The sequence below is a fragment of the Copadichromis virginalis genome, linkage group LG15 (assembly GCF_057382275.1).
Source record: "Copadichromis virginalis isolate Kocher_CV1m ecotype Utaka linkage group LG15, C_Virginalis_male_GT1.1, whole genome shotgun sequence".
In the NCBI taxonomy this organism is placed as follows: domain Eukaryota; kingdom Metazoa; phylum Chordata; class Actinopteri; order Cichliformes; family Cichlidae; genus Copadichromis; species Copadichromis virginalis.
The window spans coordinates 17,005,606-17,033,096 of NC_140632.1; the positions used below are offsets into that span (position 1 = coordinate 17,005,606).

A 27,491-nucleotide genomic window follows, 5' to 3' on the forward strand; every position below is an offset into this window, starting at 1 on the left:
TCCCCCACAAAATTAAATGTCACCTGACATTTCTGTGTGCATCATCTATTCAACCATAGCTTTAACACACTCCCACAGCCCATGGTCTCCAGAAGCCATTACAGTCAATAACCTGAGCCGTAGTCACTGTACAGTTCTTCTGAACCAGAGTTGGCTGACCTAAAGTGTCATAGCTCAGTACCGTTGGTTGCCGTCTTTGTCTTTGAGGTCGCTGCCTCACAGAGTCAGTCTCACCACCAGTTGCAGCTAGAATGTCAGTCATAGCATCACCACTCAGTGGCCTGTCATTGTCAGGGTCAGGGCCTTGGATCTGCCCAGGCCCAGTCTCTTCAGTTTGTAGTGGGAAATCCTCTTTGCTCTGTAGTGGCAAATCCTCTTCGCTCTGTAGTGGCAAATCCTCTTCGTTCTGTAGTGGCAAATCCTCTTCTTGACAGTGGAGGCTCAGATGAGGCTGGAAGGACTCTGCCAAAGGGTTAAGCGGAGTCTGCCTCTGTCGTCTCCCTGGAACCGGCCTGAGGTACCACTGGAAGGTGCCACTGTCGTCATCATCCGATGTGTCGCCATTCCCTGGCTGCTGCTGTCTACGCGGAGGTCTGAACTTCTTCCTTGTCACAGTTGGAGAGTCTTTTTGGGGCTGAACAGTCTGTGTTGGTGGCTTCTCACTTGGTAGGAAGTCACAGGGCAGTAGGAGATTTCTGTGCACCACTTTATCTCTGCCTTGGCCATTTTCAGGGCTGATCACATACACTGGACTGTCATCTGCTTTCCTCTCCTTCACTTTGTAGACTTGGTTCTCCCAAAAGGACTGGATCTTCGCGGGACCACCACGAGGAGTGAGATTTCGGAGGAGCACTCTATCCCCAGGCTGAAGATCTCTCCCTTTAACTTTCTTGTCGTAGTACGCTTTGCCTCGAGCAGCTTCCTTGGTAGCAGTTTGAGAAGCCACTGTGTACGCCTCCTGCATTCTCTTTTTCCAGCAGCTAACATAGTCATCATAGTCCACATGAGCTTCATCCCTTTTCAGGTTGAAGAGCAAGTCGATGGGCAGGCGTGGGGAACGTCCGAAGATGAGGTAATATGGGGCGTAGCCTGTTGCCTCATTCTTCGTACAGTTGTACGCGTGGACGACTTTAGCTAGCGACTCTTTCCAATCATCCTTCTCCTTGTCCTCCAGGGTCCGCAACATGGACAGCAGGGTGCGGTTGAATCTCTCTACCTGTCCATTACCCTGTGGGTGGTAGGGTGTCGTTTGGGAGCCCTGGATACCAGAGAGTTCTTTCAGTCTTGCCATGAGTTTATTTTCAAACTCCTTGCCCATGTCGTGGTGTAGTCTGGTCGGGAAGCCAAACTTGAGTGCAAAGTCATTGAAGAGCTTGTCAGCGACTGTTTTAGCTGCTTTGTTCTTCGTTGCATAGGCTTGGGCAAACCTCGTGAAGTGATCCATGATAACAAGTATATACTCGTAGCCCTGCTTACACTTTTCCAGGTGAAGGAAGTCTATGGACACCAGGTGGAATGGGTAAGTGGACTGGATCGAGGACAAAGGTGCACGGGTCTGCTTACTTGGTTTCTTCTTCTTAAGACACTCACATTCTTCTGTAACAAAGTGTTCAACCTCTTTCGCCATCTGCGGCCAGTAGAACCTGTCTCGAATCAGGTCGAGCGTCCTTTCCACCCCTAAATGGCCCATGTCTTGGTGGAGTTCTTTAAAAACCAGGGGACGATAGGCTTTAGGGACCAGTAGCTTCTCTCGGCGTGATGTTTGGCGACGCAGGACACCATTCTGGTCGACGTGAAGCTTCAACCACTGCTTGAGTAGTGCAGCTACTGCAGGATGCTCTGACTTCACCTCAGTTCTACTTGGTCTTCTACCCAGCGACTTATACCAGAGCCCTCTTGCCAGAACTTCATCTGCTTCCTGGGCTCTGCGTATCTGGTCTGGTGTAAAAGACTGGGTAGTGTCAGAATCTTTGATTAATTTCAGAGCACTCACCTGGATAACTCCAACGCCTTGGCAAGGGTCTCTCTCCTCCACCGTTACAGACTCCATTGATGCGCTTATGGCTTCCTGTCCAACTTCAGCTGTACAGCTCTTCATGTAGCTGTCAATGTCCAGCGGCATTCGCGACAGCCCATCAGCATCTGCGTTGGTCTTGCCTGGACGGTAGCGGATGGTGAAGTTGTAGCTGGCCAGCTCCGCGACCCATCTGTGACCTGTGGCGTTAAGCTTCGCAGTAGTGAGCACATATGTTAGTGGGTTATTATCAGTGTACACCACGAACGATGGGGCATGGTACAGATAATCCCGGAAACATTCACAAATCGCCCACTTCATAGCCAAAAACTCTAATTTGCCAGAGTGCAGGTGGTACTTTTTCTCTGCTGGACTCAGGGTGCGGGAGCCATATGCTATGACTCTCATCTTGCCTTGCTGCCGCTGATACAAAACAGCACCTAGCCCAACCTGTGATGCATCACAATGTAACACAAAAGGCTCTGTGAAGTCGGGGTACCCGAGAATGGGGGGTCTTGTAAGTGCATCTACAAGCTGGTTCAATGTCTCCTGGTGGGAGGTCGTCCACTGAACGGGCGCCCGTGATGGTAAGTGGCCTTTACTTTTCTTCACTTCCTTTTTGCACTTGTCGACTGAGACTGGAGCAGAGTTCTCAGAAGATGGAGGGCTGAGCAGGCTGTAGAGTGGATGGGCTACACGGGAGAAGTTGGGGATGAAAGGCCTGTAATAAGAGAGGAAACCAAGCATTTGACGTACCTCTCCGACGGTTGCAGGTGTCTTTTCCTTTAACGCCATTACCGGGGCCAACTCTGCCGGGTCCATTGTGTAGCCTTCACCTGTTACCAGCTTTCCCAGAAACTTCACACTTCGCCTGAACAGTTCACATTTCTTTGGGGTCAGCTTAACACCATGCTCTCTGTAACGCTGGAGGACAAGGCGGATATGTTCCAAGTGTTCATCAAAGCTGCTGCTGTGCACCAGGTTGTCGTCCAGGTATGGGAGGCAGATAGTGTCTCTGAGGCCTGCCATACAGTGCTCCATGCTTCTCTGGAACTCAGCGGGTGCGGAGCTCAGGCCAAAGGGAATGCGTACCCACTGATAGAGCCCCCAGGGTGTGATGAAGGCGGTTAAGGGGTGGCTTTCTTCATCCAAGAAACCCTGGTGGTACGCCTTACCCTGGTCTAACACAGAAAACCAGGAGCTCCCGCCCAGAGCATCCAACATGTCTTGGATCCTTGGGATTGGATGGCGGTCTGGGACTGACTTGCGGTTGAGCTCCCTAAAGTCACAACAAAGGCGGAGAGTGCCATCTTTCTTGCGGACACACACCACAGGTGATGAGTAGGGGGACCGTGATGGTGTGATCCAGCCTTTGTTAAGCAGGTCTTGCAAATACTCTTTCACTTTGTTGTGCAGGGGTTTTGGGATGGACATGTAAGTCTTTTTCACAGGATTTGTGTCATGGAGGCTTATATGCATCCTCAGGGATGGTATGCAGCCAACATCGTCACTGTCATATGCAAACGCCTCACATTCCTCTCGCAACATCTTCCTCGCATTTTCATCCAGATGCTGGAGATCCACTGGTGGGTCCCATGACTTTGGTCTCTGTTGGTTCTCTCGTGTCTGTGTGTTACTCGGGTTGTGTGCCTTTAGCTCTGTACCATTTTTGTTCTCTTGTGTCAGCTCATTTACTTTAGTCTGGATGCCAGCTGTGTATACAGTCTTTACTGGTTCAAGGTATCCAATCACTTTACGGCTCTCCAGATAAACGGTGTGGTCTGTGGTGTTAGTCACAGGGATGGGCACATATGGTACTTTTCTATCTGGGATTTTCACCAGTACATCACTGAATATTATAACTTCTGGTTGTGGGTCAGCTCCATCAGGTAGAAAGAGCATGTCTTGGCCCCGGGCATGTGAACTAACGTGTGCCCGTACATAAACTGTAGTGACTTGGTTCGCTGACAAAGGCACTCTTCTTACACCAGTCCTTACCACACCTGTCTCTGGGCCTTCACTGCTGTTCTGCACAAGCTTGACGTACAGTTATTTCAAATGCTTTACTCACATAGTGTGCTAGTTGTTTTCTTCCTCCTTTGGTCTTTACTTCTTCCTGGTTCACGATAGCTTCAATGACATTGTAGCCAATGATGGGATCACTGGCCACAGCCGGGTCACTGGATACCAATATTGGAACTTGCAGCTCACTGGTTGGGGACAAATCACTGCCTAGTGTGAAGCTGACTTCTATCCAACCAATGTAGGGAATGGGTGTGTCATTTGCAGCAAACAAATGGGGGGCTACTATTTTCATGTCTGTCTTTAACATAGTGCCACACTTACGTCATTGTCATGAGACATTCTCGCAAAAAAAATCACGGTTTTAGTAACGCAGTAACGCAGCGTTCCTACGGGAAAGTAATGGTAATCTGATTACCGTTTTTGCAATAGTAATCCCTTATTTTACTCGTTACTTGAAAAAAGTAATCGGATTACAGTAACGCGTTACTGCCCATCTCTGCTAATGGAGCCCATAAAGTCTCACAAATAGTAAAAGTAATGACAATTGGATAACATTTATTTACAGTGGCTGCATTTTTATATTTTATTCATTTCTATGTCCCGTTTCCTTTGCTGCATGGTTAAATAGATAGAAATTAATAGCAGGCCATCTTTTGAGAAACAGTGTAAGTCAAATGATAGCATCCACAGTAATGTGTTATTTTGGGAGCAACTTGTCTTGCATATTGTTGGTTGGGCATATTTGACATCCTACTCAACATCCAAGAGATAGTCTTTATTTTCACTTCAATCACCCCAAAGACACTACAAAAGTAGAGAAAAAATCCCAGTCATTATACAACTCCCTTTGAGCAAGACGTTGGTGACAGTGGGAAGGAAAAACTCACTTTTAACAGGAAGAATCCTCCATCATAACCAGGCTCAGGGAGGAACAGCCAACTGCTGTGGCCAGTTGGGGGTGATAGGAGAAGACAGAATAAAAGACACCTTTGTTGTAATCAGTTGGCCTATAACTTAGTTTAGTCTTTAGTCAATGAGCCTGTTGGGTCTGTGTTTCCACAAACCCCGCTAATTCTAGAGACTTATTCATCATGAAGAAAACAAGACAGTCGATCGATCCATTACTTGCACAAGGGAGGCCTCGTCTGTGTCCAGCACGACAAAGAACCCCAAAATGGTGGCCTCCTCTCGCTGCCTTTTATTGACAAACTTCAAACAATAGTTTACAAAGCACCTCCCCTTGCAACCCCCCTTTGGTTACAAAGACAAGGCACTGTATGTAAATGTATACAGTGTGTGTGTGTGTGTGTGTGTGTGTGTGTGTGTGTGTGTGTGTGTGTGTGTGTGTGTGTGAGTGAGACCTCCTGCTGACCAAAGGGTCATAAACCCAGGAAGCTTACATCAAAAGAAACAGATCTTTCAGATAGGATGTATCTACAATAAAACCTCCCCCAGCACAGAGTGGCTGGAGAGGTGGTCAGGATCAAAGGAATGGCTTTGATCCTACTGCTTAAACTAAGACTGTACAAATTTAAGAAACACAATGGCAACATTCAACAATTAGACTTAACATTTCCCTCCTTTTTGTCATTGTTCTTAAATTTCAACTTATGCACCCTTTGTTTAGACAGTGTCAGTGTAGATTTCATTCATGCACAGTAAACTACATCCTATACATAAGCAAATCAGTATCAACAGTTCAAAAACAGGAATTAATATCTTCAAAAGAAGATGCCACCAAGGACCAGACGGTAACCAAGCTATCCAGCCTTGTGGCGGATCTACTCCTGTCGTGCAATTCATTATGTATTTCTTCAAGTAAACAACTGAATGTCAAAGGTCAAACAAGAAGAATCATCATTCTCAAAAATCATATGTCACTACAATCCAACTGTATACAGACATAGGTATTTAAATGCATCAGTTGACTTTATTGTTTGTCCATATGGCTCTCAGCTAACTTCAAAGCTGCAGCAAGTCAACACCCTTCTTTATGACTCCTATCAACCCCCCAAATCTTCTCACTGTAGGCATCCTGTGGGGGTTAGAGTCAACTTGTGAATTATCTGCATTTACAACTCTTCTCCTGTCCTGTTGTCACCGCAGAAAAAGCTTTGTAAAGGAAATTGGATCAAGGTGTTTTGATCTTCTTGGCTCAAAACCTCAAGTGTTCATGATGTAAATGTAGACAAAAGGCTTCTCTGTTTACATCCTTCTTGCAAAAGACAAAAGAATAGGTGATGTTGCCATGTTCCATGGTTAATCTCCAACTTGGGCTAATCCATTGTCCTTCATACACACAGGCAATTGGCCTGTTTCCAGTTCGTTTAACTGTATAATGTCCTGCAACAAGTCATATTCTTTGAGTCAGGCGAGCAGGTCTGTCCTACCAGAGCAGTTCACCTTCCCAGCTACTGGTGAATCAACCTTCCATTCAGGTTCAGAGCAGTTGAAAAGTTGGCAGTGTTCCTGGATGTGTTGCTAAAGCAACCAAACAAACTGTCTCGCTCTCAGTGATGCTACAGGGCCACAGTCCAGAAGAATGTGTAGCCAGTGGCATCACAAGCATAACCATTGGTTTCGTTGTTTATGTGAGCGGTTGTGTTCTTAAACTGCCACCAGTAGTTGTTGAAAACCCATGCTGGTACTGGGTGTGGTTTGCTCTGTTCCAGTGCGCTCCCTGTCATCCCACTCAGGGTCCACAGGCACAAGAAGATGCACAGCACATTCCCAGCCATTCTGATGAGTACCTGTGGCTCAGTTGGTTTCTTCACCGGATTGAGACGAGGGGCCCTGGAGGCTTTCCCCCCCCTTTGTTCCCGGTCTTCCTGCCACTTACTCCGAGCTGGCCTGGATGTGTGTCACCTTCTTGCAGTGCGCTTGATATATCCAAGTGTTCCTTCCAGCAATCTTCACTGCTGTGGTCGTCGTCAGCAGCATCCGATATGGACCTTCCCACCATGGACTGGACCAGCACTTCCTCTCCATGGCCTTATCATCATCCAATCTCCAGACTTCAGGCTCTGCTCCTGCGAAGAAACAGAATCATCTGGCAGATCATTTGTTCTCATGACTACTTTACTTTTAAACATTTTCAAGCATCTAATCTGCTAATATGCTCTCTCTTCTGCTTTTCTATCATCACTACAGAAGACTGGAACTCTAACTCTAACTCTAAATGCTCTAACATGTGTAATCTCAAAGAGTCAGACCATTCTCTGTTGGAGTAATCCTCATGTACTTATTCTATACAGTCTAACCATGTCCTGCCTGTCTTCCTAAATCTTAACTTTACTGTCTGCAAAAGTTTTTTTTTTTTTTTTTTTAAAGTATTTAATAATCCTAGAGTGAGTATAACGACTGCTCATCTCCCTCCTGTTTGAGACATGGCATAGCCAATGGCTCAAAATAGCAGCAGTCTTATACAAATTATTAGGCAGTACTGGTTTATCACACAGATAAAAAATCATCCTGCAAGCTTGCTCCCTCTGTAAGTCACAACTGTTTTCCTGCAGTAGGTGAGTGGGCCTGCATGTCTGCTAATGCTGTACTGATAAAAGGTTAACACCATGTTTAACTAAAGCTGCCTCTTTTGCGATCTTATCTGCAAAAACTTTCCCTAATGCAACCGGATCTTTCCCTCACATGTGTGCTGCACATTTACAAACGGCAATTCCACTGGTTAATAACGCTGCCTCCAGCAGATTTTGCAAGAGTTTGGTGTGTTCTGCAGGTTTCCCTGTAGAGGTTGTCACCCCTCGTCTCACTCACTGCACTACAAAGAAATGTACAGTAGCAAATGTATACTGCCTATCAGTGTATATTGTCTCTCTACAGCTTTACACGCTTCCGTTAAAGCTAGCATCTCTGCTGCTCAAGCAAACATGAAACATGCTAGTTGTCCTACATAGATAACTCTCTCTCACTGTCAGCTACAGTAAAACGTGTTCTAGTCTGTCCCTCTGCTGTTGTAAAACTCAAATCATCAACAAACCAAACCTTTCCCTCAACGAGTGGCACATCTATTAAGTCATCCCTCAGCTTACACTTCTTCTCCTCGCGCTCTCTACTCTCATGAGAAGTGTCCTCCTCCGTTGGCAAAAAGGGTTTGGCAGATTCAGAATTCTGCACCACTTTATGGTAATATGTGTGGTTGTGAGAGTAACAGTAACATTAAAGACAAGTGTCTTGTAGGTGACAGAAATGTAAGTTTAGTCTGCAATAGTAAACATCTACCTCTTCTGGAACTAACAATGTCAAAAGGTGAAATAAACTATTTCCTGAAACATTGTACAGCTTAAGCTGCTGCACATACTGATCTCACGCATGGAGGTAAAGCACGAGCAACTAGAGCTAATCTTTTAGGATAGTAAGTTACTGGCTTCACTTGTGGAAAAAGTGCTGTTAGTTATTTTACAGTCACCTGGCATTTGTGCTGTTCACAGAACCACAAGTCCATCGCTGGACCTCCTCTGCGCTGTCACTTTTTGGAGCTTGGCACGCTCCCTCAGGTTCCATTTTCCAACGCTGAAAGTCTCCTTGTGACAATCCTTTGGAAGCCCAGTAGCACAGCTCTCTGTGCTGAAGGTGATCTCCGATCCTCCTGAAGACTCTCTCCAGGCCTCAGCTTCCATCTTGTGGACGATCCTCTCAGTCACTCCTTCTCATCATGGCACCTCACGACATCTACAAATTGAAAAAATGACACTCCTCTCGCCACACGGCTTTCGCCATGTGTCAACTCCCCAATGAGACATGTACAAGAGTGTTGCACAGTCTCCCTAAAACAATCTCCAGGGTTTGTCCCTTGGAGCAGCTTCACTCCAAGCTGTAACCCTGTGTAAGAACATTAATCAGCACTTAAATGTTCAGCTTGTTTAACTCCCAGCTCCTGTATCACAGAAGACAAAGTCTTAAATTTAAACAACTTCACATTTGCAACCAACTGTAGATCATAAGAGTAATAAAGTATTCAGCATCACAGAGACAAGTATCATTGCGGGTTTATTCTAAACTCATTAAACTTCTACTTTTTCCCATAATTTGTTCCAAATTATTTAACATCTCAACGTCATTCCACATTATAATCAGTGAACTTCACTTATAGGCCATCAAAGCCTCATCTGAACATGGATGCACCACTTGCATAGGTTTAATACTTGTAAATAAACAGCTAATCACACAAATCACTGCAACAATAATAGTAAACATTGTTTAATATTAATTCTGGACCCCACCTCTTGACGCATGGACACTTCTCATGCGTCAACTCACCAAACCTGGATCCCTGTCTTAAAAACTGGCTCCACCAGGAGCCTGCATACACAAAATCTGGAATAAAATCAAACTTCGCACGTATAAACAATTATATCAAAAAAGTAATACGCATTCAGCACGGGCGAGACAAGTGTCATGTGCAGGTTTTCTCAAATCATTAAATCACTATCATTACCACAATTCGCCTCAAACATGGATCATCCCATGTGCTCAGTTAACATTAATGTAATCGGTGACTTCTCTTAAGCAAAGTCACTCCACTCATATATTTATTATGGGTCCAAAAGTGGCCAGCAAATGAGCCCATAATAAACTATTCCATAAATATCGTAATCTCTTATTTGTTTTACTCATGTCACTTGTCCGCTTCTGCCGAATCCTCCACAGCATTCTCAGAGAAACAAACATTAGCAATACCCATTGACTGTGGTCAGACGGAGGTCAGACACAGGTCAACAGGTTCCAGAGGTGCCATAAAAACACCATAAAGTTAGCTAACCCTAGCCGTGGAAAGAATGTCATTCACATATAAACCCAGAAATCCTGTAGTGGGAAAGAACATCAACCAGTTGTCCTGGTATAAATCGCATCATCAATTCACATGAAGAACTGGCATGCTGTAAGAAAAGAAAATGCAAATATTAGCGCTGCGCAGGTGTGTGCATACTTTGTCACAGTTATCTCTGTGAGCAACACAAGCCTATGAATAACACACACATGGTAAATTCACAGACACAGAAAAATATAAACTAAAAGGTTAAATTTTCAGAGTTCACATAGTCATGTGACCCAAGTTTCCTCCTGTGGTCTCCTGCTCCTGCAACAGAGACACACACAGAGATACATCCACACCTTTGTCAGGTGGGGGTTAACTTCACACAATGGTGTTAAGTCAGTCAGTCTTGTCAGCTTTTGTCAGTCAGTCAGTTCCCCATTTATTTTAAAATTCTTACTCATTCACTCAGTGATTCCTTCTTTTGCTAATTGTGGAAATTATCGTCGCATTCGTTTCCACGCTCAGCAAAACAACGTCATTTCAAAAAGAAAAATAATTTAGACTGGATTTCCTCGTTGAATCCTTTTGGACAGGAATTTGTTTCCTGATTGTCCCAAATAAGAGCCCATTTTAATTTTGGAGAAGCTCACTTTGCAACAGTTTTCTCGACGACGCTTCGATTCTAATCGTGCAGATCTGCTCAAACAGAGATCATCAAACAAAACTTTCAGTGCACCATGAAAGTAACAAAATAAAAGAAAGAAAATAAAAGAAATCAAAGAAAATAAAGGAAAGATAGGCCTTGTTTAAATCATGACACGTGTTCTTCATGCCAGGGGGATAAATCGTAACAACCCAATTGGCAGGTTCAACTTTAGTAATAAAGACAAATCAAACAGCCAGTTTAATCTCAAACATTCATCCAATCAGCCATACACACAACATACAGCATAACCCTGTTGTCTTAGCACATAATAAGTTTTAGTTCTCATGTAACTAAATGTGTGCCATGGTAAAACTTCTTCACACACCAGAAACTCACAATCAGCTCACTCAACTCACTCATTTAAGACCTCTCATCAGCATTCTGTTTCCTCCTCTATGATGCAACCATCTGTCCTCCTATACTATTCAGTCCACTAGTCTATGTATCACTTTCATCTTACTAGTGACTTGGACTAGATGACAAACAGAATCTCATGCTTAAGATGCTGTCTGGTCTCATGAGTATCATTGTATGTGTATATGCATGTAGGGTTAGTATAGTTAATGCATTTTCAGTATGTTTTTGTGTTCATCTCTCATCACACTTTCATTATTCTCATCACTGCTTAAAACAACACACATCTCTCTCTGTTTTTTTTCTTTAACTGTACTTTTCTCCAAAACAGAAAATAGCATTACAGCTGTTTCAGACTGAGAAACACCAAACACTCTTTGTGCCATCATTCATCCACACAACTGTTTTATTTCTTTTTGTCCACTGGGCAGGTGACCTGCAGAATCACGTCTGCCCCAGCTGGATACCTTTCACACACACCATGACGTCAGACACTCTCACACTCGCGGAATTGATCAGGAGAAAAACTTTCTTCATCTTCACACTCTGTTACAGAAACACCATATGTTTTTTTTTTTTTTTGTGTTGTGTCAGGGATGGATATGTAGTTGTAACGTTTGTGTTCACTAACTTTACTTTCTGTTTCCTACCCTGCCAAGTCTGTCTTGGACTCAATGCTGCTCCTAATATGCCTTTAATCTCTCCTCCACTTCTGCCTCTGCTCTCTCACGCTCTTCTCTGACTCTACTTTCTGCTAACATTCTTGCTCTTCCTAATGCTTTTCTACGGTGTTGTTCTAGAGTAGTTGCAGTGGATTGAGCTGTTTCATCCTCAGGTTTCACAACTACTTCTTGCAATATTGCTCTTTTAACATTCTGTGCTTCTCTCCTCTTCTGAGCCTGCTCCAGCCACAACTTAGCAACTGCTAACTGCAATTCCTTCCTCTGCTTCGCTTTACCTGTTTTACCTGCTACACTTACAGATATTCTTTCTACCAGCATTTTACACTTAACTTCCACTAATGTCCCTTCAAATCCACATTTCTTATACCAACAACCTACATACTGCGTGCTGCCTGGTAAAACTTTCTGCATAAATTTTACATCTCCTTCTAAGGCAGACTTACACATTTTATTCTCCATTACAAGACAACAATCAGCCACACTCACGCAGACCACGTCTGGCCCGCACACACACACAACATAGGCCTATCGCTTGCGTCTGCACGCACAGCTAGCGCTCTCTGTTGAAAACTCTCAAACGCCCCATATGGCGGAGAATTCAACCTTCGGACACTCTCCAACGCCCCAAATGGCGGAGATTCCGGACTCTGAACCTAGGTTCTCTCCACGCCCCAAATGGCGGAGAACTCTCTACGCCCCAAACGGCGGAGAAGCCTGCGTCTCTCTCACGCGGCTAGCGCGCTCCCGGACTCACGTTTAACGCACAGCCCGTAGCCGCTCTCTATTGTTTTGGGTCCACGTGCGCTCTCGTGACCAGCGCTCCCCGGGACTCAAACGTTTCACGCAGAATCACGGTGACGCGTATCTAGGATCCCACATTCATTCACACGGTTATAGAGACGCTCTCTAAGGCCTTCTGTACTCACTGTTTGTTTACGTTCATGGGAAGAGTCTCTGGATCCCGTCAATCGTCATCCATCCCGAGGGGAGGTCAGGCGCAAACTTCCCGGCCTGGTGGCAAGCCAAAAACACCAGGGCTTTACGTCAATCATCCCAGACGTTGCGGTGGCGTCCTCTCCCTCTCCTCGGTGGATGCAATGTGTTAGGCTCCGGCTCCGAAGGACCAAATAAATGTTGGGTCTGTGTTTCCACAAACCCCGCTAATTCTAGAGACTTATTCATCATGAAGAAAACAAGACAGTCGATCGATCCATTACTTGCACAAGGGAGGCCTCGTCTGTGTCCAGCACGACAAAGAACCCCAAAATGGTGGCCTCCTCTCGCTGCCTTTTATTGACAAACTTCAAACAATAGTTTACAAAGCACCTTCCCTTGCAACCCCCCTTTGGTTACAAAGACAAGGCACTGTATGTAAATGTATACAGTGTGTGTGTGTGTGTGTGTGTGTGTGTGTGTGTGTGTGTGTGTGTGTGTGAGTGAGACCTCCTGCTGACCAAAGGGTCATAAACCCAGGAAGCTTACATCAAAAGAAACAGATCTTTCAGATAGGATGTATCTACAATAAAACCTCCCCCAGCACAGAGTGGCTGGAGAGGTGGTCAGGATCAAAGGAATGGCTTTGATCCTACTGCTTAAACTAAGACTGTACAAATTTAAGAAACACAATGGCAACATTCAACAATTAGACTTAACAGAGCCTTTTTTTTTCTTCTTTTTATTTGGGTGCCAGTCATTTTTGGTTCATTAGCAATCCAAATTTTTTTCTGAAGTCCAAGAAAGAAGAAAGATCCCCAACAGATTTACTTTACCAAGTGGATCATCACAGCCTTGCCATATTGGTCCATTTGACTGACCTTCGTTTAATTTATTTTAATTTAATTTATTTTTTTAAATTTTATTTTATTATTCATTTTTAGTTATTACAGACACGACAGACATGACTGGGGGATAGGAAAGGGAGAAAGAAAGAAAGAAAGAAAGAAAGAAAGAAAGAAAGAAAGAAAGAAAGGGAGGGAGGGAGGGAAAGACGGGAAGAGGGATAGTGAGAGAAGACACTAAAAAGAAATCCACTGGATCTGCTGTTGAAAGAAGAAAAAAACAAACAAAAGGAGAGCAACAGAATAAGCACAACATCACAGCAATAACCTAGACAAGTATAAGGAGCAGTAAATACTAAATATTCAATGTTATTATCCAGCACGCAAGACCGACAGCGCACAATGTGCTTTGAGGAAGCAGCCAAGAAAGATATAGTTTGTGTCTGTGAGCACCCGTGTGTACACCTATGTGCACACCTGTCTGCATGAGCGCACTTTTATTCAAAAGGTTTCTCCATGTAACGATTTTACCGGCACACTTTTGAACCGGAGGTTTTTGGAAAGCTTTTATTTTGGTATTTTCGTTGATCCGTACAATAAATTTGCATGTTAGCCTAAATATTTCGTTTTCTGTAACATTTAGATTTAACATTTAACATTTAGATTTGACTTTTAGATTTAGATTTAAATATAATATTTAGATTTAATATTTAACATTTAAATTTAGATATAATATTTAGATGTAACATTTAACATTTAGATTTAAATATAATATTTAGATTCAACATTTAGATTTAACATTTAACATTTAGATTTAAATATAATATTTAGATGTAACATTAAACATTTAGATTTAACATTTAGATTTAATATTTAACATTTAGATTTAACATTTAAAATTGTGTTTAAAATATGAAAAGTTACAAGTATTTTACTAAATGTTGTAAAAAAATTACTCAAAAAAACATGTTTTTGTAAAGTTTTGAGCTAAATGTAGAAAAATGTTGCCGTTAATTTCAGCATGTTTCACTTTACGAATGGCACCTCATAGCTGTGGAGGTCAGGTAGCACTCTAGACTCTACAGACCTCCACATAGTGATGACGGTCAGAACCAAAAAGGTCAAATTTGGATTCATCACACCATAAGATATGTTATGATTTTCAATCGAGTTCTTATATAATTTGGCACACCTTAGTCTTTTTTTTTTTTTTTTTTTTTTTTTTTTTTTTTTAAATGACATCAGAAACAGCAGTATGCGACATTACGTGATGGCAGAGCTTCAGTTCATCCTTTGTCATTTTTTTTTTTTTTTTTTTTTTTTTTTAATAAATAGGACAGGGGGAATGAATGAGAGAAAGAGGGGGAGAGAAAGAAAGAAAACCAAAGGGGAGAAGAGACTGTGAGAAGGGGGGGGAAGAGAGAGAAAAAAAAAAGAACTCCTGGGTCACCTGTATGGAGAAAAAAAACAAACAAACAAAAAAAACAAACAGAGGAGACAGCAAACAACAAAGAGCAACATAATAATAGAGAAAACAAAGCACCATCACAATAAACTAGCTAGTCATAGATATCAATATTTACTAAATAATAAACGATATTGTGCAGCACGCAAGATAGACAGCGCACAGTGTGCTTTGAGGCAGCAGCCAAGAAAGCTTTAGTCCGCGTCTGTGAATACCCATGTGTGCATACCTGTGTGGATCAGCATGCTTGCATTCCAAAGGTTTCTCCATGTAATGATCTGCTAGGGAGTGTGGGGGGGCCACAGTCCCGTCCTCCAGGGTGTGAAGCGGGTATGGAGGAGATCAAAACTCCAGACATCCAGAGGCCCCCAGAACACAAGAGACCATGGAAGACCAACAGAGGGGCAGCCGCGCCACTGTTCCAGTAAGAGCTGAGGAGAGTCCCAGATGAGGGCTCGCCCAGCAGCCGCGGAGCAGAAGTCAGGGGGAGTTGCAGTGACGCGCCCGTGAGCTCCGCCGGCCCCCAGCTGCGCCTGAGTGACCGAGCCCCAGGCCGAGAGGCCGGGGGCACCCCACCTCCAAAGGGGCCCGAGCGAGCCCCAGGCCCCAGGCCCCGACAAGCGGCCGCCAAGGAGTGAGCCGGTGTGTACCCGGACGCCCACCCCCAGACACAAAGAACCACCAACACACCGACACCTGAGGGAGTCCGCCACCGGCAGGGGAAGTGGTGGTGGGTGGAGATAGGCCTCCAAACCTTGGAGGGCCTGAGGTGTCCCCAGAGAGGTGGCGTCTGATACCCAACCTGACATATAGACACAGACATACAGGCACACACAGACACAAACATCCATTCCCACCCTCATGCTCTCATATGCACTCACTCCATACTCAACCAACGTGGAGACAGACATAAAGAGATGCTGTACACACAATCACACTCCCCAAGCGTACTCTACAAACCGGGTCTAGGTACCCTTGCCCCTGGAGGGGGGAATTGCACCCAGACCCAGGTGGTGTTACCCTTTTCCCTGCGGTGGGGAGAGGCAGACCACCCCGACACCGCAGCAGCAGGGAGGCCCCACACCCCAGACCGCAGTCGGACGGCCAACTCCTCCTACTAGCCCTCCCGCTCCAGCAGGCCGCAGAGAATGGGGGTGGGAGAAGACTCCAAACCTCCCTCCACCCGCTCATTGTAGTGTTGATGCATATGTGTTCTAAGGTGCAATTAAAATTACCTTAGTCTTTTCTCTCCATTTCCCTTCCATAATAATAATAATGACGTCTTTACAGATACCCTCTCAACTGTTACCATCAGAAATGGTCTCAGTTGAGACTCAGTGAGGCTTCAATGAACAGGAGATGGATCAGCTGATAGGTAAAATAACACAAAATGGGGGATGACTCAAACTTTTCGCACAGTAGTGTGTTAAGAGCTCTGGATTATAGTGCAGAGAAGAAGCCATGCTGTCAACCACATAATGAAACACATTAAATCTACTGCAGCTGAAGCACTTTTTTCCCACGGTTTAGTCAATTTTAGGCAGCACAATTACGTTGTTTGGGTTGGGAGGAGTTCAGGGTTTGGTTTAGAAAAAAACAAACAGTCAAATAAAATGTTAAATGAAAATTAGAAAGACATTTTCTACATAAAGAGTCCTGGCTTTTTCAGTCCATGGACCACTTATAACACCAAAGCAAATTTGCATGCACATTTAACACTCATTTCAGATGTTATATAAAGAGCCGTGATGAACACAATACGCAAAACAAGGGCCAAAAGAAATTCGGAGAATGATGATTACTTAAACAACCTATTGCAAATATTTACGTTTAGGCAGGTGTATTTATACATTAAAGAAATATATTTTATGTAGCTTTAAATCTGAGTAAAATTTGAGTACATCACAAACAGGTTTTTGTTTGCTTCATGGTTTCTTTAATAAACCAAACATTATTCAAGCACTGCATATAAAACAGAACAGCATATTGTCTGTGTGAACACGTCTGTTACAGTACTGTATAAGGAGCCCACTGTTCTCATAAGCCGCCACGTTCTGCGCGGTTCTTGGAGGAATGTCAGTAATTAGCTCAGTAATCACAAGCTTTAGGAAATCTGCAGGAAAATAGGCTTTATTGCTGTGTGAAGGCCTTCTGTCTGCACTGCTTTCTAAAAGGCTGGTTTTATTGTGATGTGAGAGCTCAACATATCAACAGGTTACAGTATGAAGCAGAGGTGCAAGTCGCAACCTCAGTTCTCAAGTCTTTAATTGTCAACCAAGTCCCGAGTTACAGCAATGATTTCAAGCAAGTCAAATCTTTGCTAACCATAAAACGGATATGGCGGCTACACACCCGTTTAAATTAAATTTCAATTTTTTCACTAGCTCAAGGTCTGCCAAAGTCATTAGATTAATGTGGGTTTCTTCCAATCAGAGTTAAAACAAATGGGTTATATTTTCAGTCTCTTACAAGTGGAAAACATTTAAATATAGTTCATAGTGAATTGAATTGTCCAGAAGCATTTAACAGATGTTATTATTTACAATTTAACCAAAAAGAATTACACTATATGAGACATGCTTGACATGAAAGAGCCACTGAACAAGAAGGTGTTGAACCTTACTTATTTTCATCATTTGCAAATAGAATAGTCGGCTAACTATGTCAGCAGAGACCTTCAAAGGATTTTCTCGAGAGGATTCAGTTTTTCTTTATCAATGAACAGTTGGCTTTTGCCCACCTCCAGAGGGCTCATGATTCAGTTTCTCATATTTGTGTCGACTGATTTGCAAAACAAGCCTCTTCAATGTAAGGCCCATTGTTTAGGATGTGTAGTCCTCATGGGATCATCATGATGTTCCGCAGAACTTTCTTCTGCTTTTTGAGTACAATATATGTGCCTGTTCCTCTCTCAAAGCACCTCTGCACTTTCATTGTTTGTGTCCATAAAAGAGAGGACCGAAACACGGCAGCTCTCAATGAGCTGCACCAACTCGCAGTGCTGTATTCGTGTAGCACTCAAAAATGACAAAAAGCAGCCATGAACAGTCTGCTTTTTCCACAAAAGGCTGCAGTGTCACATGAGCCCAGGAGGATGCTTTCTCACTCTGGCATGTTGAATGGAAGCCAGACAAATGTGACAATAGTGACTCAGCAAGCAGATGAATTCACACCAACGCAAAATACTCCAAACTCTTTCTCTTGCCTCTCTCTATGCCAGGCTCCTACAGGCAGATGAGATCTGAAGAGGAGACTTCTCTTGTGTGAGTATGTGTGCATCCATTATCAAGGCAACCCATCTCCCCTCTGGTCTGAGTGCTTCTCCAAAGTGTACAGTACAGCTAGCGAAGCTGAACAGAGAAAGGACTCCATTCTTCTCCCCCTCCTGCCTTATGGCAAAATGGCAGCACTACCTGAAGCTCTAGTTTCTGTGGTCCTTTTGTCTCGCGCCACCGATTGAGGGCACAAAATGGGTCTGGAGGGAACCCAACACCGCACCCTCACGTTCCTGTCAAAGCTATAGTCACAAGAATGAAATAAAGGGAGCTGTTTCCATGAAACCATGAAGGTAGAGAACTCAGACATTCATTTATTAATTAACTGTGCTTATAAAAATTCTTGTTTTAGTCCAGTTCCATCCCTTTGCATTGAACCGGAAAAGAGATACCTCACTACCACCTGCCTGTAACCTTTAAATAGGTAGTTTCTGCTTATTCTTGAAACTGTCCCAGGTGGGCTGCCCAGTAAAGAAATGCCACTGACCCAGTAATGTGAGCAGGATGCCTTCCTCTGAGTAGCTCTGCTCTACTGCTCTGGTCTGGAATATTACAGAGGCCAGTTGCAGTGGAGGCTTGTAACTGGAGCTTTTTGGTAAAGGAATGTTGCTGGTAAACACAGCTTTGCTATTAGATACGTGTGGTACCAAATCTGACCTTCACTATCAAAGGGATACACTACCTGTGCATGGTGACATGCCAGTAGCTCAGAGGATTAGTTTTGTGGGTGTGTGTGACTGCATGTGTGTGCTGTGCAAGTATCACAAAACATGAACAAAAATTACACTGATTGTGCTATATTCTATAAATGTTGATCTATTACCTTCTAAATGGTGCAAGATACAAAGTGGCATACATTTAGTATCCATCCAGGTCCATCCATACATTGAGCACGGACACAAAGTACTTACAAAAAAACAACAACAATCTGCTCAAATAATGACACAACAAGTCACATTATTTTCAAGATAACTACACTTTAAAACTCTCCAACACTATAAGGGGTCGAGTTTAGTGACTTGAATTAGCAGAGCTAGCAGGTTTAGTTTTCAGTGCATGGCTTTGAATCAATTTAATTGGATGTATTCTGTGAAAATGCACAGGTGCACCAAAGATTGAACTTAGCCATGAGACTAACCCATTTTTTTTTTTACCAGACTGTAAACATGTTTATTTCTGCTATAAAATTGGGCAAAATAACACAGATGTCTATGGGGACTGACTCAGTTTAAGAGCATTTATTGGATGCTATTTGAAAGAATGCAATAACAAAAACAGCTATCCAGCCAACATGTCTTAAAAATCCATTAATCATTATTCTTTACAATGTGCGGGCATGCACGTGTATTAATGGCTCCACAAACCCTTCTCTCAGTCTCTGTTTTTTTCCGTTTCCCCCCCTGACACATTTCTGCCTACTTATGAGCCAGTTTTTTTCTCATCAACTTTGGCTACATTTGTCACATAGCCTGGCACTAACCCTTGCAAGTCTATTCCAGTTTGAGTGGAAACCTTGGTCTGTCCTGGACCTGTAGCCCACATTAGTCACTTCTGTAAACTTTGTCACAGTGTCAGCGACAGCAGAGACTGGAGTCTCTCTATTTTTTTCTTGGTCCTTTCCTGGTGTAATTTAGCCAGACGAGCTCCTCGTTATGGGGCCTTGACAGCAGAGTACAACTGATTCAAGATGCACATTTCTGTACTGTGTTTCGGAAAGTGTTATATTACAGTCTGAAAACGGAAAAATACATGACAGTGTTTATGCAAGAAGTGTCTGTGAGTGATCGGGCAGTAATGCTGTCCACTCGCTATAACACTAAATCCTGCTTGAATGGCACAGACAGAACTGTGACGCAAGTGGGTTAGAAAGAGAGGAAGGAACCAGGTAGTTTTTTAGCTGAGAAAGTAATTAACATACAGTTATCCAGACACTTTATTAGGTATACCTTGCTAGTACCACTTTGGCCCCTCTTTTGTCTTCAGATGTGTCTTAATTCTTCACTCTATAGATTCAACAAGGTGCTGGAAACATTGACATATTAACATATTTTGTCAGCTGCACATCCATGATGAGAATCTCCTGTTCCACCACATCCCAAAGGTGTTTCATTGAACTGATGGTGACTTTCGAGGCCCATTTGGTACTAAAGGGCTCAGAATGTGCCAAGACAGTATTATGTACACCGTTACATCAGCACCTTAAAACTTTGATACAAGGCAAGATAGATCCATTCTTTCATGTCCATCCATCCACCTATCGATTAGTCCGTCCATTGTCTTCCACTTATCCTCATCAGGGTCACGGGGGTCGCAGGGCTGGAGCCTATCTTCAGGGCGAGAGGAGGGGATACATCCTGGACAGGTCCCTATTCTGCCGCAGAGCTAAAATATAGAGACAGACAACTACAGGGAGTGCAGAATTATTAGGCAAATGAGTATTTTGTTCACATCATCCTCTTCATGCATGTTGTCTTACTCCAAGCTGCATAGGCTCGAAAGCCTACTACCAATTAAGCATATTAGGTGATGTGCATCTCTGTAATGAGAAGGGGTGTGGTCTAATGACATCAACACCCTATATCAGGTGTGCATAATTATTAGGCAACGTCCTTTCCTTTGGCAAAATGGGTCAAAAGAAGGACTTGACAGGCTCAGAAAAGTCAAAAATAGTGAGATATCTTGCAGAGGGATGCAGCAGCCTCAAAATTGCAAAGCTTCTGAAGCGTGATCATCGAACAATCAAGCGTTTCATTCAAAATAGTCAACAGGGTCGCAAGAAACGTGTGGAAAAACCAAGGCGCAAAATAACTGCCCATGAACTGAGAAAAGTCAAGCGTGCAGCTGCCAAGATGCCACTTGCCACCAGTTTGGCCATATTTCAGAGATGCAACATCACTGGAGTGCCCAAAAGCACAGGGTGTGCAATACTCAGAGACATGGCCAAGGTAAGAAAGGCTGAAAGACGACCACCACTGAACAAGACACACAAGCTGAAACGTCAAGACTGGGCCAAGAAATATCTCAAGACTGATTTTTCTAAGGTTTTATCAAGGTTCAAGGTTCAAGGTTCTTTATTTGTCACATGCATAGTTATACAAGTATAACACACAGTGAAATGTAGCCTGACACGCTCCTCGACATGTGCAAAAAAATTGGGGGGGGGGGGGGGGGTAGAGGAAGAACATTATATATATATATATATATATATATATATATATATATATATATATATATGTAGTATATACATTGGATGAATGTGCAGTAGTAGCAGCAAGCAGGTGAATTCTGTACATTAATATGAATAGACATCTGACTATTTTACAGGCTAGACAATATAAACATATTTAAAATTAAAGCAATTGAAATGTACATTGTGCCTTGGTTTAGTGTCTGGAAGAGTCCTGTCTCAGTCAATTATAGATGATGTGAGAGGGCGGGTGTGTGTGTTTAGGGCACGGATGGCTTGGGGATAGAAGCTCCTCTTGAGTCTCTCTGTCCTTGCCCAGAAGATGCGGAACCTTCTACCAGATTGCAGAAGTTGGAACAGTTTGTTGCCAGGATGGGACGGGTCCTTCAGTATCTGCGCTGCTCTTGTCCGGCATCTCCTGGTGTAGGTGTCCTGAAGCGGGGGGAGAGCAATCCTGCAGCAGCGTTCTGCTGTACGGATCACTCTCTGGAGAGCTTTTTGGTCCTTCACACAGCTGTTCCCAAACCACGATGTCATGTTCTGTGTGAGGATGCTCTCCACAGCGCCTGTATAGAAAATCCTGAGGATCTTTGGAGAGACCCTGAACTTCCTCAGTTGTCTTAGGTGATACAGGCGCTGCCTAGCCTTTTTGGTCTGGACCTGAATGTGGGCAGCCCATGTCAGGTCTGAGGAGATGTGGACACCAAGATACTTGAAGGACTGCACCCTCTCCACTGGAGCTCCATTGATGATAATGGGCTTGTAGTCTCTGTGCTGACTCCTTCTGAAGTCCACCACCAGCTCCTTGGTCTTGCCGACGTTCAGCTGGAGGTGGTTGTCCTGGCACCACGATGCCAGATTCTTCACTTCATCCATGTAGGCCGCCTCATCGTTGTTGGAGATGGCACCCAACACCACTGTGTCGTCAGCAAACTTCACAATGGTGTTGGAGCCATGGGTGGCCACACAGTCTGAAGTGTAGAGGGAGTAGAGCAGTGGCGAGAGGACACATCCCTGAGGTGCTCCTGTGTTGATGGTGATGCTGTTGGAGAAGCACCTGCCCACCCTCACCACCTGAGTTCTGCCAGTGAGGAAGTCCAACACCCATGCACACAGACGGCTGTTAAGTCCCAGATCCCTCAGCTTTGTGAACAGTCTGCAGGGCACTATTGTGTTAAACGCTGAACTGTAATCAACAAACAGCATTCGCACATAGTTACCCTGTTTCTTGTCCACGTGGCTGAGAGTGGTGTGTAGGACGTGGGCGATGGCATCCTCTGTGGATCTGTTGGATCTGTAGGCGAACTGCAGCGGATCTGTGGTGTCTGGGATGGAGGAGGAGATGATGTTCTTCAGCAGCCTCTCAAACACCTTCATTACTACCGAGGTCAGTGCAACTGGCCGGTAATCGTTCAGGGATGAGGGTTTGCAGTTCTTGGGCACAGGGATGATGGTGGATCTTTTGAAGCATGTGGGGACCACAGACTTCGCCAGGGACTCGTTGAAGATGTAAGTGAACACACCTGCTAGCTGGTCAGCACAGCAGTGCAGCAGACGGCCGGTGATGCCGTCTGGCCCCGCCGCTTTCCTTGTGTTCACTCTCCTCAGTGCCGCTCGGACGTCATGCTCCGCGATGCTGGTCACCGGTCTCTCGCTGATGATGTCACTGTCCTCGGTAGTCAGGCGGTAGATAGCATTAGCTGCCTGGCTAACCTCGAAACGGGCGTAGAACTGATTCAGCTCGTTGGTGAATGCAGAGTCAGCGTTGATCAGCGCAGTGTCCCTGGCTTTGTAGTCCGTAATGGTGCGTAGTCCGTGCCACATACTCCGTGTGTCGCCCTGGTGGAAGTGGGACTCCACACGTTCCCGGTACCGGCGTTTGGCATCTCTTACCGCACGCCGCACGCCGTATGAGGCCGCTTTGTAGGCGCTCATATCGCCAGTGGCGAGACCCGCGTTGTAGGAGGCAGTCCTGGCGTTTACTGCAGTGCGGATCGATCTGTCCATCCACGGTTTCTGGTTTGGGAATGTGGTGACTCTCGCAGTGGGGATAATCTCCTCCGCTAGCATATTGACGAAGCATACTGCTACTTCCGTAAACTCGTTGATGTCGACTGCGCATGCTCTGAACATGTCCCAGTCGACGTCGTTGAGTGCGTCCTGTAGCGTAGCTTCTGATTGGGCAGTCCACCGTTTTACCTCCCTCGTGGTCACGTCCTCCCTCCGTATGCTTTGTTTATACTGGGGGATGAGGAAGATGGCGTTGTGGTCAGACTTCCCAAAAGCCGGGTGTGAGACAGCTTTGTAGCCCTGCTTGTATGGCGTGTAGCAGTGATCCAAAATTCGATCCCCTCTCGTTGGACACGAGACATGCTGGTAAAAGTTTGGCATGACTTGTCTGAGGTTCGCTTTGTTAAAGTCTCCTGCTACAATGAGGGCTGCGCCCGGGTCCTTGTTTTGAAGCGAGCTCAGCACATCATGTAATTCGGACAAAGCCATACCTGTGTCCGCTTGGGGTGTGTTAAGGTTCACAATTGAGGAAGGAGAGTACACACCACCCATGGTCCAGAAGGTCTTTGGTCAAACAATGATTTTAATGAACACACGTGTGGGAAGACACTCTGTACGCAGACAGCCAGTAGTCCTCGACTTAATCAAAGCATGAACAGATATTTTATAGCATCAGGGTTTGTTTACTGACGCCCCTTCATGCGTCACCGGTACATTTTATACATAGATCAGATCAACATCATCATGACTTTTCACCCAGAAAATCATCTTCTATTTTCATGGCTTGGTACTTTCCGTTCTTATCTTAAAATGAATTGTTCCTCTTTCTTGCCGAGACAACAAGGACGGTTCCTCTAAATAAATTTAACTAATGTGTGTGTATGTGTTGACCTCACATGCTCTTTGTGTCACCTCTTCACCTACTGTCTGTGTCTCGTCCTCAAATGCTCCTCAAAATAACCTGCACTTAGACTCTGCTTTCGGTTTCAGTTCTGCAAAAGGCACACTCTGCAAACCTGCAACTTCCTGTCAGCCTGCAACTTAGTCTTTCTGAAAGACACACACTGTTCAACCCCTGAATGCAATATAAACTCCAGATTATATTATTAATGCAATGGTAATAATGACAATTATTTAACAATAGCAGTAAAATAATTTCCCTGCTCCACACTCCCTCTCTCGACCTCTGGAACACCAGAGGTCGCAATACATTGTGTCCTCGCTCAGACCCTCTCTGGTGGTCTCGGACCTCGAGATCTCCAGGATCCTCGTCCCTCCTGTGGTCGCCGAGATCTTCTGCAAAGGAAACAAAACACCTTTTCCTGCACCTCCCTAACCTATCCTATCTGGGACTCTTTAATCAAAAACCTGATCCTAATTATCTTCTTAACTTATTGACTTGTATTTATATATATTCTTCAACATTACTCATCCCTTTAAAACTCTTTAAGCCCTGCTTTCACGTCCGGTTGCTCGCTCTATTTTTCCCTTATCTGATCATCAACATCCCGTGCACAAATTGTCGCTGCTGCAAGTTCCTCTACTCCAAAAGAAAACAACCACTTTAATCAATTAAGTTTAAGCATATAAGCAATTACTCCTGTATACATTTCATCATAGCTAAATGCTGCCTTGAAACAATTCCTATGTGTTAACTTCATTTTAACCTCACATTTCCTATGTTATAACCCATTTTGGTATAGCCTTTTTATTTCATTTGCTCCCTTTAATGTAACAATACCTTCTAATTCTAATTTATCAGACTTAACCAAAATATATGCTTTCCTTCCTCTTTGGTCCTTCTTTTAAGTTCAGTTAAAAGCTAAATGAATTTAAGGCCTTTTGCCTGGAATCAATACTGTCATGTGTGTTTCTTAACTCTGTGTCTGTAAGCGTGTGAAATCAAAAAGAAATCAAAGCTGTTCTACTCCTTCAACCCTCACTAATTTTCCCCCTAAGACTTATTCACAGCTTTGAAAAACTTCATGAACTCATATTATCCTCACAGTAGATTGGCTAATCATAGCGCTAGCCAAAGGCTCGTGACCCTCCAGAGACAAATTTGAGCCACAACTCCTTTAAAAGCACAAAATGCAATATGTATAAAAATCATTTCTATTTATAAGCTCCCCCTTTATCCTAAAAATACCTCCTATGTAATATCTGTATGTGTAAGCCTACATTATAACCACTACTTCTAGAAATCAAAAAGAAATCAAAGCTGTTCTACTCCTTCAACCCTCACTAATTTTCCCCCTAAGACTTATTCACAGCTTTGAAAAACCGGCATTGTATCTTCTAAACAGGATTCAGTTCTGTCATGGTCCTGGGCCATGTTGGCCCAGTATTCTTGGTTCCTTGTATTTTCGCTCCTTATTTAGGCCAGGTTTTCTGAGGTGTCCTGTTGTGGTGTTCCCTAAGTGTTTTTTTCCCTTTGTGACTCTTACCCCCTTGTGCCCCTCTGTGTATTTATGAGCTCTCGTCTCTCTTTGTGTTTATTCCATGTTTCCCCCAGCCTGTTATGTCTGTGTTCTCCCCGTGCTCTCTCTCCTCCTGTCTGAACCTCTGTGTACTTCCTGTTTTACTTTGACAGTCTCTCGTCAGTATGCGTAATGTTGTGTTCACTCCTGCCCTGTCTCGTTATGTTTATCAGTATCCCCTGTGTTCCCCACCTGTGTGTAATCTCCCTGTGTTCTCTGGGTGTATTTAAGTTGTGTCTTCTGTTATGGTAGTTGCTGGTTCGTCTGTGTTGTTTCCCCTCGGTCTCCCTGCGTCTCTTGTGTATTTCCCCGGACCTCCCTGCATCCTCGTTTCTGGTTCGTGTTATTAGCTTACCCAGTTTAGGTTTCCGGTTTCTTGTTTTTCCACCAGTGCTGTTTTGTGCCCACCGTTGTAAATAAATATTCACCTGCACCAGAGCTGCCGCCTTTTGGGTCCTTTTCTACAACTCCACACGGCTTGCCTCGCAAACCGTGACAAGTTCACTTTTAATCCTTTAACCTTAACTTAAAAATAACAGTTTCAGTTTTACCATATCCAAATGATCAAAAGCCCCAAAAGTCCTAAAATGATCCTAAATTATTAAACAATTAAATTAATAAACCCTAAACCCCCCTTTATCTTGATACATTTCATGTGTCAAGATACTATACAAAACTTAAAATGCTCAGTTTTCCCCACTCATGATCCAATCTATGTCATAAAAATAAACTTAAAACAGAACAGTTATCAGTCATGTGTTTCTTCAATTAATGATAACTGAGTTTCATCAAAAATATTTCCCCTTTAGCATTTGGCATTCTCCCAACAATATACTATAATCCCATAATCTAACCCCAGTCAACAAAACAAAACAGAAATTTTCTCTGGTAAAGGCAAATTGTTTGTCCACATTTATTCACCCTCACATTCACTCACACATTCACTCCCATGCAGTCACACATTCACTCACATGCAGTCACACATTCACTCACATGCAGTCACACCATGTATTTGCTGATAGTGGAGCTTCCCGCACGATCAGATACTCCACCCTCAGCAAAATGAGCTCAGTCATTTTTTATTTTCCATAGGAAAATATTTCTTTATGCTTTTGGACTGGATTGACTCGCATAAAATCCTTTTTACAGGGACTTACGACCTTGATCAGTCCCCAGGTAGCTTTCTCCTCAGCCAATTATAATCTGGAAAGCCCACCTTATATTTGCTCTTCCCGAGAATTTTCAGCGCCGTTATTCACTGTTGCAGGCCTGCTTAAAACAGAAATGAAAAAATAGAGCTGATTGTTAGCTCATAAAAACAAAACAAAATCACCTGACAGGTTTTCTTAAAGTGCACTGTTACAAAATAATGGGCCCCTCCCAGACATGTCCATGTTTCCTAAAACTCCCTCTATTAAAAACAAAAACACCAATCACATAATTTCACCCCCTCAATACACCGAAAGTCTCATTAAAACCACACAATTTGCAAACAAAAATCACCCCCTTTAACATACTTAAATTCAGCATAAAACCCCCTTGCGACAACGTATAATCACTAAACTATAAACTATTTCCTACCCAAATCTATACTTCTCTTGTCTGCCATGCTTCCTCGTCTGAAAGTCACTTCCTCAATCACACACACACACACAGGAAGTTCCTTCGTCACCACTCACTCCAACTAATTTGCATACTGAGTCATCTCTCAATGAGTTGCTGTAACAACAGAAACATATGT

General features: G+C 43.8%; 1 long non-coding RNA gene across 1 annotated transcript; it reads right to left on the reverse strand.

Annotated features, from left to right (window-relative positions):
• Nucleotides 1–5,155: 5,155 nt before the first annotated feature.
• Nucleotides 5,156–12,895, reverse strand: LOC146692204 (uncharacterized). Its single transcript, XR_014915153.1, has 2 exons — nucleotides 12,482–12,895; nucleotides 5,156–8,725 (listed from the first exon to the last, which is right to left on the reverse strand). It is a non-coding gene; the product is annotated as an uncharacterized LOC146692204 (long non-coding RNA).
• Nucleotides 12,896–27,491: the final 14,596 nt, after the last annotated feature.